Below are 6,811 nucleotides of genomic sequence, written 5' to 3'. Positions count from 1 at the left end.
TATATATATATATATATATATATATATATATAATTTCTCCACGATTTATTTTATAATAAAATATCTGCTAAAATATTGTAATAAAAATGGTAATATTGTAATAATATTGTAATAATAATAAAGCTTTATCTTGATAAGTATTCATACTAACACTATTAGATTATTATGCGGGACAGAAATGTAGCAGAAATTACATCATTATATAATATTAATTTCTTCAATGTAATAAGAATTGTATTGAATATGTATTTTATATAAATGGTATTATATAGCGCAAGCGCGTGGTAAGATGCGATCATTCAACGCGGGAAGGTGTTTTCTTTCATCGCTCGTGCGTAATTGCCATTGCTGCTTGTAGTAAACAACTCGCGTGTATAACAACCTACGATGCTAGGCATTTAAGAGTAATGGAAAAATGTATTTAGGCTACTGTTTTACAATAAGTTATACTTTGCGATGAAATATTTTACTGTATTTTATTGATCATGTGATTGAATGACACAACGACGTAACTTACGTTGCTTTATGATAGTTACGACACATAGATACCTATACAAGAGAGTAAGTAGCACGCTGGTGTTTCCTGTATACCGGGTGGCCCACATATTTTAATTATACTTGTTGTTTATAATCTACTATGATTAGTAAAAATAAAAGTGAAGGAGTGAAATTAATGGAAAGATGAAAAAAAGTTGGAAAAAATTAATGTTATATTTATAAATAAATATTTGAAGAAATTAATAAAATAATTTTCTGAGATTATATAATAGTAATAAATAATATACACAAAAAGAGATAACGATTTCTCGATACTTATTATATTTTTGTAGATTCTTGGAGAATACATATAATTAAAAAACTACATTAACTACGATTTAGACTCAAATCGTTGACTATACGTATATATACATTGTACATAATCGTGAATCGTACACGTGAAGGAACATGACATAAAAAGTATCTTTATTGGAATTTGCAATAATTCAATAAATTGTAAAACTAGTAACTACTATAACTATTGAAATTCATAATAAAACGTAAAATTCCAAAATAATTTGAATTAAAGACAAAAACTAAAATTATTTTTCTTCACGATCTAAAGATTGATGAAATTCAATGCACTTTTATATAAGCGATAAAATTGTGAACATTCTACTATTCCGCGTTTAATAAGAGGGTCAAAAACAACGAAGAATGTGCGAACAGCGCGCGTGTGCAGTGACACAGATTTACGTCTCCAATCTTCTCTTCCTTCACCTTCCTCCTTTCATCAACCCCTTTGCAAACTGGGCCAATGCATCTACACAGATAATTACATAAATTTATCCGTCAAGTTTCTCAAATGCAAATTTTCAGACTTTCATCTCGTTCGTTTTTCTGTTCTAATATTGGATATTTCTATACTATGAGAAATGTTAAAGATTTTTTACAGTAGATATTTTTGCAGATTGATTAATTTGAATTTCCTTACACAACTTAATACAGCGTTAATACACGTTATCCAAGGGATAACGTCTTAGAATATTAAAACATAAGGAAGTTTTCTGAAAATGTCTTTAGAACGTCTCTCGAAATAATGTGCTGTATGGGAGAAGATTCTTCGATTGCAAAATTTAACTAGCTTTTTCAACTATCTTCGACTATATCTACGGATTCTTGTTTTCATTAAGCAAAGAATCAATTAAATTAATCATCAGTACCGCATCAGTTATGTCATTGAGCGTGAGAACCATCTATGATCTTTCCAGGACCCTGAACGTTGTCTTCCTGCTCGGTCCGAACCGGCCAAGAAGGCCGACCGTAAGAAATCAGCTTTCAGAGAAGATGGAGGTAACTTGTGGAACTTGAGGGGCAAGGAAAAAGCAGAATATTGATATTTCCGTTGTTCGAATCTGTATGGCAGGTTTGGTCGAGAGCATGCGCGCAACGTGTGCCCACCTACCCACTCATCTACCTGCCTACTAATCTGCCTGCCTGGTTACCTGTCTACCGGTTTACCTTGGTCCTTTGAATAAGCAGTAGGTAGGTTCTTAAGTACATCTCTCTTACGTAAGTTAGTTTGCCGCAAATGCTGGATCAGTAAGATTGGGGAAAGAGAGGGGAGAGAGGAGGACGGGAGAAAGGAATGATAGGAAAACAACAAAAAAGAATAAGAAGAATTGATGACTTTCATGACAATTTGTTTATTTTTTTCTCTTCTTTTTGATTAAAACTAATTTTAAAGGATATCTTTTTTTTCTGAAAAAGAGAAATATTGTTTTTTTAATTCACATTTAAATAATTGTTTTGCATTGATAAGAGAGATAATTTGGGCGCGCAGAGATTTAAATTAATTGTATATCACAATTATAGATGCCTTTAAATTATAATTATGTATTTCATGTGTGATTGCTTTCGTGACACAAATTATTTCTGTTATTTTGCCTTTCACAAGATTTTGATACTTCATCAATCATCTATCGAAATGAGAATTAACGTTTATTTCCTAAGCCGTTAACGCAATTTCTTAAGTCAACCTGTATTCGCATATCTTTTACAATATTTTACGAAGAATCGGGATGAGGAAACACTTAATCGTTTCCATGTACGATGACCAGTAATTTTCTTACATCATACGCCATGACGCGCAAATCAGCCCGCTCGCGCTCGTGCGTTCACAATTTCCGGGAAGAGAGGAACGCGAGTGTCGGTCAGTACGCTTCCCGTAGGAGCGGCGCTTGTTGTCCTTGAGTTGTTGTCTTGATCCTCCCCCGACAGTTCTTCTAGCAGAAAGCTTCGTTTCGCAGGGCGTGGTTTAACGATGACCTCAGCGGCCATCTTCGGCCATGGAGTCGTTTAAGAATGGTGGGTGAGGGTGAAAGTCGGGGTGGGCTTTTGGCTGAACAGGACGAATACCGTAAAGGGTCGGTAGAACAGAAATGGATGAAAAAGAAGATGCTATCCTCTGTTCTCCTACATACATGTCTCTGAATGTTTTCATCAAAAATGTCGGAAGACTCAAATCTTTCTTGTTTTTTTTTTTCAAAGATATTTGAAATATAGGATAAAAGATAATTGTTGTCTTCACACGGTTCTTTACAACATGAAAAATCATAAGCGCTATCTGAAAAAATATTTATATCTCTTTTTTTTTTCTAAAAGTATACCATATACATATACGCGCAAATCGACCGAAGCAAAGTAATATTGATATTGGCGAATGCGAGGTTGCCGTTGACTCGAGGTTGCCTATGCTTCGAGTAGACTGCCTAATAATTGATCATCGTCAATTACGCAACCTACTAGTCTATGTACTCACACGCGTGCAATGACGATATATCTATACATACTGAAATTGAATAGAAAAATTATTTTGCGTAATTATTTTGTAAAAAAAAATAATTAATAAGAAATTAATTAAGATTTGCAAATAGTTGTGCGTCCACGCGATTCAATGGCAAGAGATAGCGTTACGCATTTATTCGCTACAAGCATGCTCCTCTCAATGCTCACTTGATGCCTCGCCATGCGCGTAGCAATCGGCGCGTAACGCTGGGTTGTCTTTGCCACGCGCTTACACCCGTCAGACTTTCCTATTCAATTTAACCTACCTATGACAGATGATACGATTATTTCATTGTACGCACGCACACGCACACACACATACACACACGCATGCATACATGTATAATATTGACGATAAATAAATAATGCATTATGTACCCAGCAAATCGTATCTACTTATTATTAATCATTCACACACAAACTTATTACATTCTTTCCTATCCGTTATATTCTATTATTTATATCTTCGCAAAAAATCGGTATTTATTAATATTCATTATACATGAACAATAGTAAGTGATGTATGAAATATCGTCATTACATAATAACCAAGCGAGCCAATATATGTATATATAAAATATAGGTTCTTTTCAGACTTTATGCATTCTACAAAGAAAGGTACGCTGACTTCAGCTCAAGAAATAACCGTGCTGACTTCAGCGCTAGAGTTCCGTTCATAAACGATGCGTGCCTTTATCCGTCTTAGTTTCTTCAAGGCCTAGTTACCCCCCCTTTCGCTCCCCTTCTTCTATCCCCTCCAATTGGCAGATTCACTACATGCTCATATCACGGTACCATTTCGTTTCATCGTGACTGCGCGCTCTCTCTCTCTCTCTCTCTCTCTCTCTCTCTCTCGCGGGCGCGCGCGCGCTTGCTCGCTTGCATCTTTCATATCTCTTCTTTTCTTTCTATTCGTTTCATCTTTGTCGTCTCCGCTGACTCCGTTCTTCTCTAGCATCATATGCTTCACCTCTACCTCCTCCTTCTTGATCCACGGTCTTTACCGCTGTCTCTCTGCCCTACGAGCCAACTGTTTCGCAATGATGTCATCCGCGCCATTGGCGTCGACTCGATAATATTTTCGAAAAATTCTTATTTGAAACTATTTAATAATATAAAATATTTGTAATTATTAATCTCTGTCAGATTACGGCTATTTAAATGATATAGAAAGTAAATTTAATGTAAAAAAAATGCATACTGAAGTTTCATATATATGCCGTAGTATTATAAATAATACTTAAAGAAAAATTTAAAACGGCTAAAAAAAAAATGACGTTAAAAAAACTTAATCACTGAATAATATAATTCTGAGAATAATATTTAATCTCTATTCTGAAATTGTCAACTGCAGTTGTGAAAACTTGGTTTGCTTATTTTTCACGGAGCTAAAGTACTTTCCTGAAATCAAGTATGACGCGATGAAGCAAAACGATGCAATATCAGGGCTAGCGAGTAAAATTAGATAGCGGGGATAGAATATGAGTACGGTATATGATCTGAAATAAAAACAAAAATATTTCGACCATCTACAAGTATATGAAAGAGTACAATGTAACGTTGTGTAAGAAAATTTTAAGTTTTGTCTTATGTTCCATTTCGTAGCAAAGAATAGTTTCCGCATAATTTCTTCTTTTAATTTGTTAGTATTAGATAAATTAAAAATCGAAAATTTTTGTACAATTATCAACACAACGTGATACATTATTTTTGCAACAGTCCTGTTACTAAATTTGCTAATATTATAGAAGACTTTATTCTCCCTTTTTCCCTCTCGTTAATAAGTAGACATAAGAATTGAAATTTTATAATGCACTATAATCGAAATCATAATTTTGATCATTTTTAAACAAAGTAAGTTTGTCCCATTTTCTTTTCTTTTTTCACTCTTATTTATCCTTTGCCCCCAAAATCAGTTATTTCCTTTTTGTCACCTAAATCTTATATAATATTACATCGGCCATATTGCATTATAATGACAAAAATAAGATAATGAATAATAGATTTCTTTATAATTAATTTTCAAAATTTTGTTAATGAAATATGTATTGTAAATAATATTCAAATATGTCTTTATTTCTGCGTACAAATGGACATCATTGCATTGCGTAACACATTCAGATACTAGACGGAATATGATTAACGCAAAGCGCTACTTTACTCGAATGTAAAGCAATACATAGCTATGATGTTGTTTCTCTCAAAGTATATTCCTGAAAATATATACTCTAAAAAATAATGAACAAGAAGAAGAGTAACAAAACTATATTTTTATTTAATGCTTGATAATCTCTTATCAACACCGTAATATCAATATTGATAGATTTTAGCTTTTGGTCCATTTCTATGAAATATTCTGTTCCGAGTATCATTTGCATGTATAAGTGTACGTTCAGGAACTAAAATTTTTATTGTAATATTATTATTATTAGTTTATATGATTTATCATTCGCTCGATTAACAATTTTTAACATCACAACTAATTATTCATTAACAATTGTATTATGCTGAAAAGAATTGGACATATTTGCAATTAGTCGTCGATACCATAATTAAAAATTAGATTATCGACTCCAACTTTTAGAACTTTATAGTTGTATGAAGAAAATATTGACATGCCCCTTGTAAATAAGGCTACAAAAATTATACGTATACATGAGTTGCACATGGTGCAATTAATATGCGTGTACAAATGCATTTCCAACTAACGGATTCTATTAAAATAATAGCTGAAATAAATACATGGCTGAATTAAAAAGATTCGATAATATCTTATAGAAAAAAATTAATCTTTTGTGTACAAATAACAGTAGTTTATATAGAAGTATATTAACAATGCGAAAGTTTTATTTATTTTTATATAATTTTGCTGAAATACATATATAAAATAGATGATAATTACAAGTTTGAATAGATATATGTCAATACAATTTTTAAAACATTTTAGCTGTAAATAAAGAACTTCGGTAATAAAAATGGAAATTAAATTTATGATGTAAATTAAAAATCATATGTCAGTAAATTCATAAATGCGATCAAAAACAAAAAAAAAACAAAATTTTTAAAAAGGATATACGTATTAATATACGTATACGTATTAATTGAGATTTCTTAATCGATCGCTGTATAACGAAAAAGAATTAAGTGCGAGAAAAATATGTGAAAACGTCATGTCGGTCTAGTTAGTTTGCCGGCCGGTCGGAAAAAAAATCTGCGACAGCCGGTATTTGCAGAGTTACGAAAGTAAGCAGCTTTAGAAAGTATAGTACGCGACAAGGAGGTGAACGGCGACCTCAGCCTGGGATCTTGCGTGATTACAGAGTCCAACAACGTATTTGGACAACACTAACTCCGTATGTAGGCGGAACTTAAATTAAATTACGTAATTTATCAATATTTTAGTTACTTGACATTTAGTACCGCTGATAATAAAAAATAATTTAAGAAATAAATAATTACATATAATTATATATATATATATGTATAT

Source organism: Trachymyrmex septentrionalis, unplaced genomic scaffold (assembly GCF_001594115.1).
Source record: "Trachymyrmex septentrionalis isolate Tsep2-gDNA-1 unplaced genomic scaffold, Tsep1.0 scaffold79, whole genome shotgun sequence".
NCBI lineage: Eukaryota > Metazoa > Arthropoda > Insecta > Hymenoptera > Formicidae > Trachymyrmex > Trachymyrmex septentrionalis.
Note: the sequence above shows the minus strand (reverse complement) of the source record.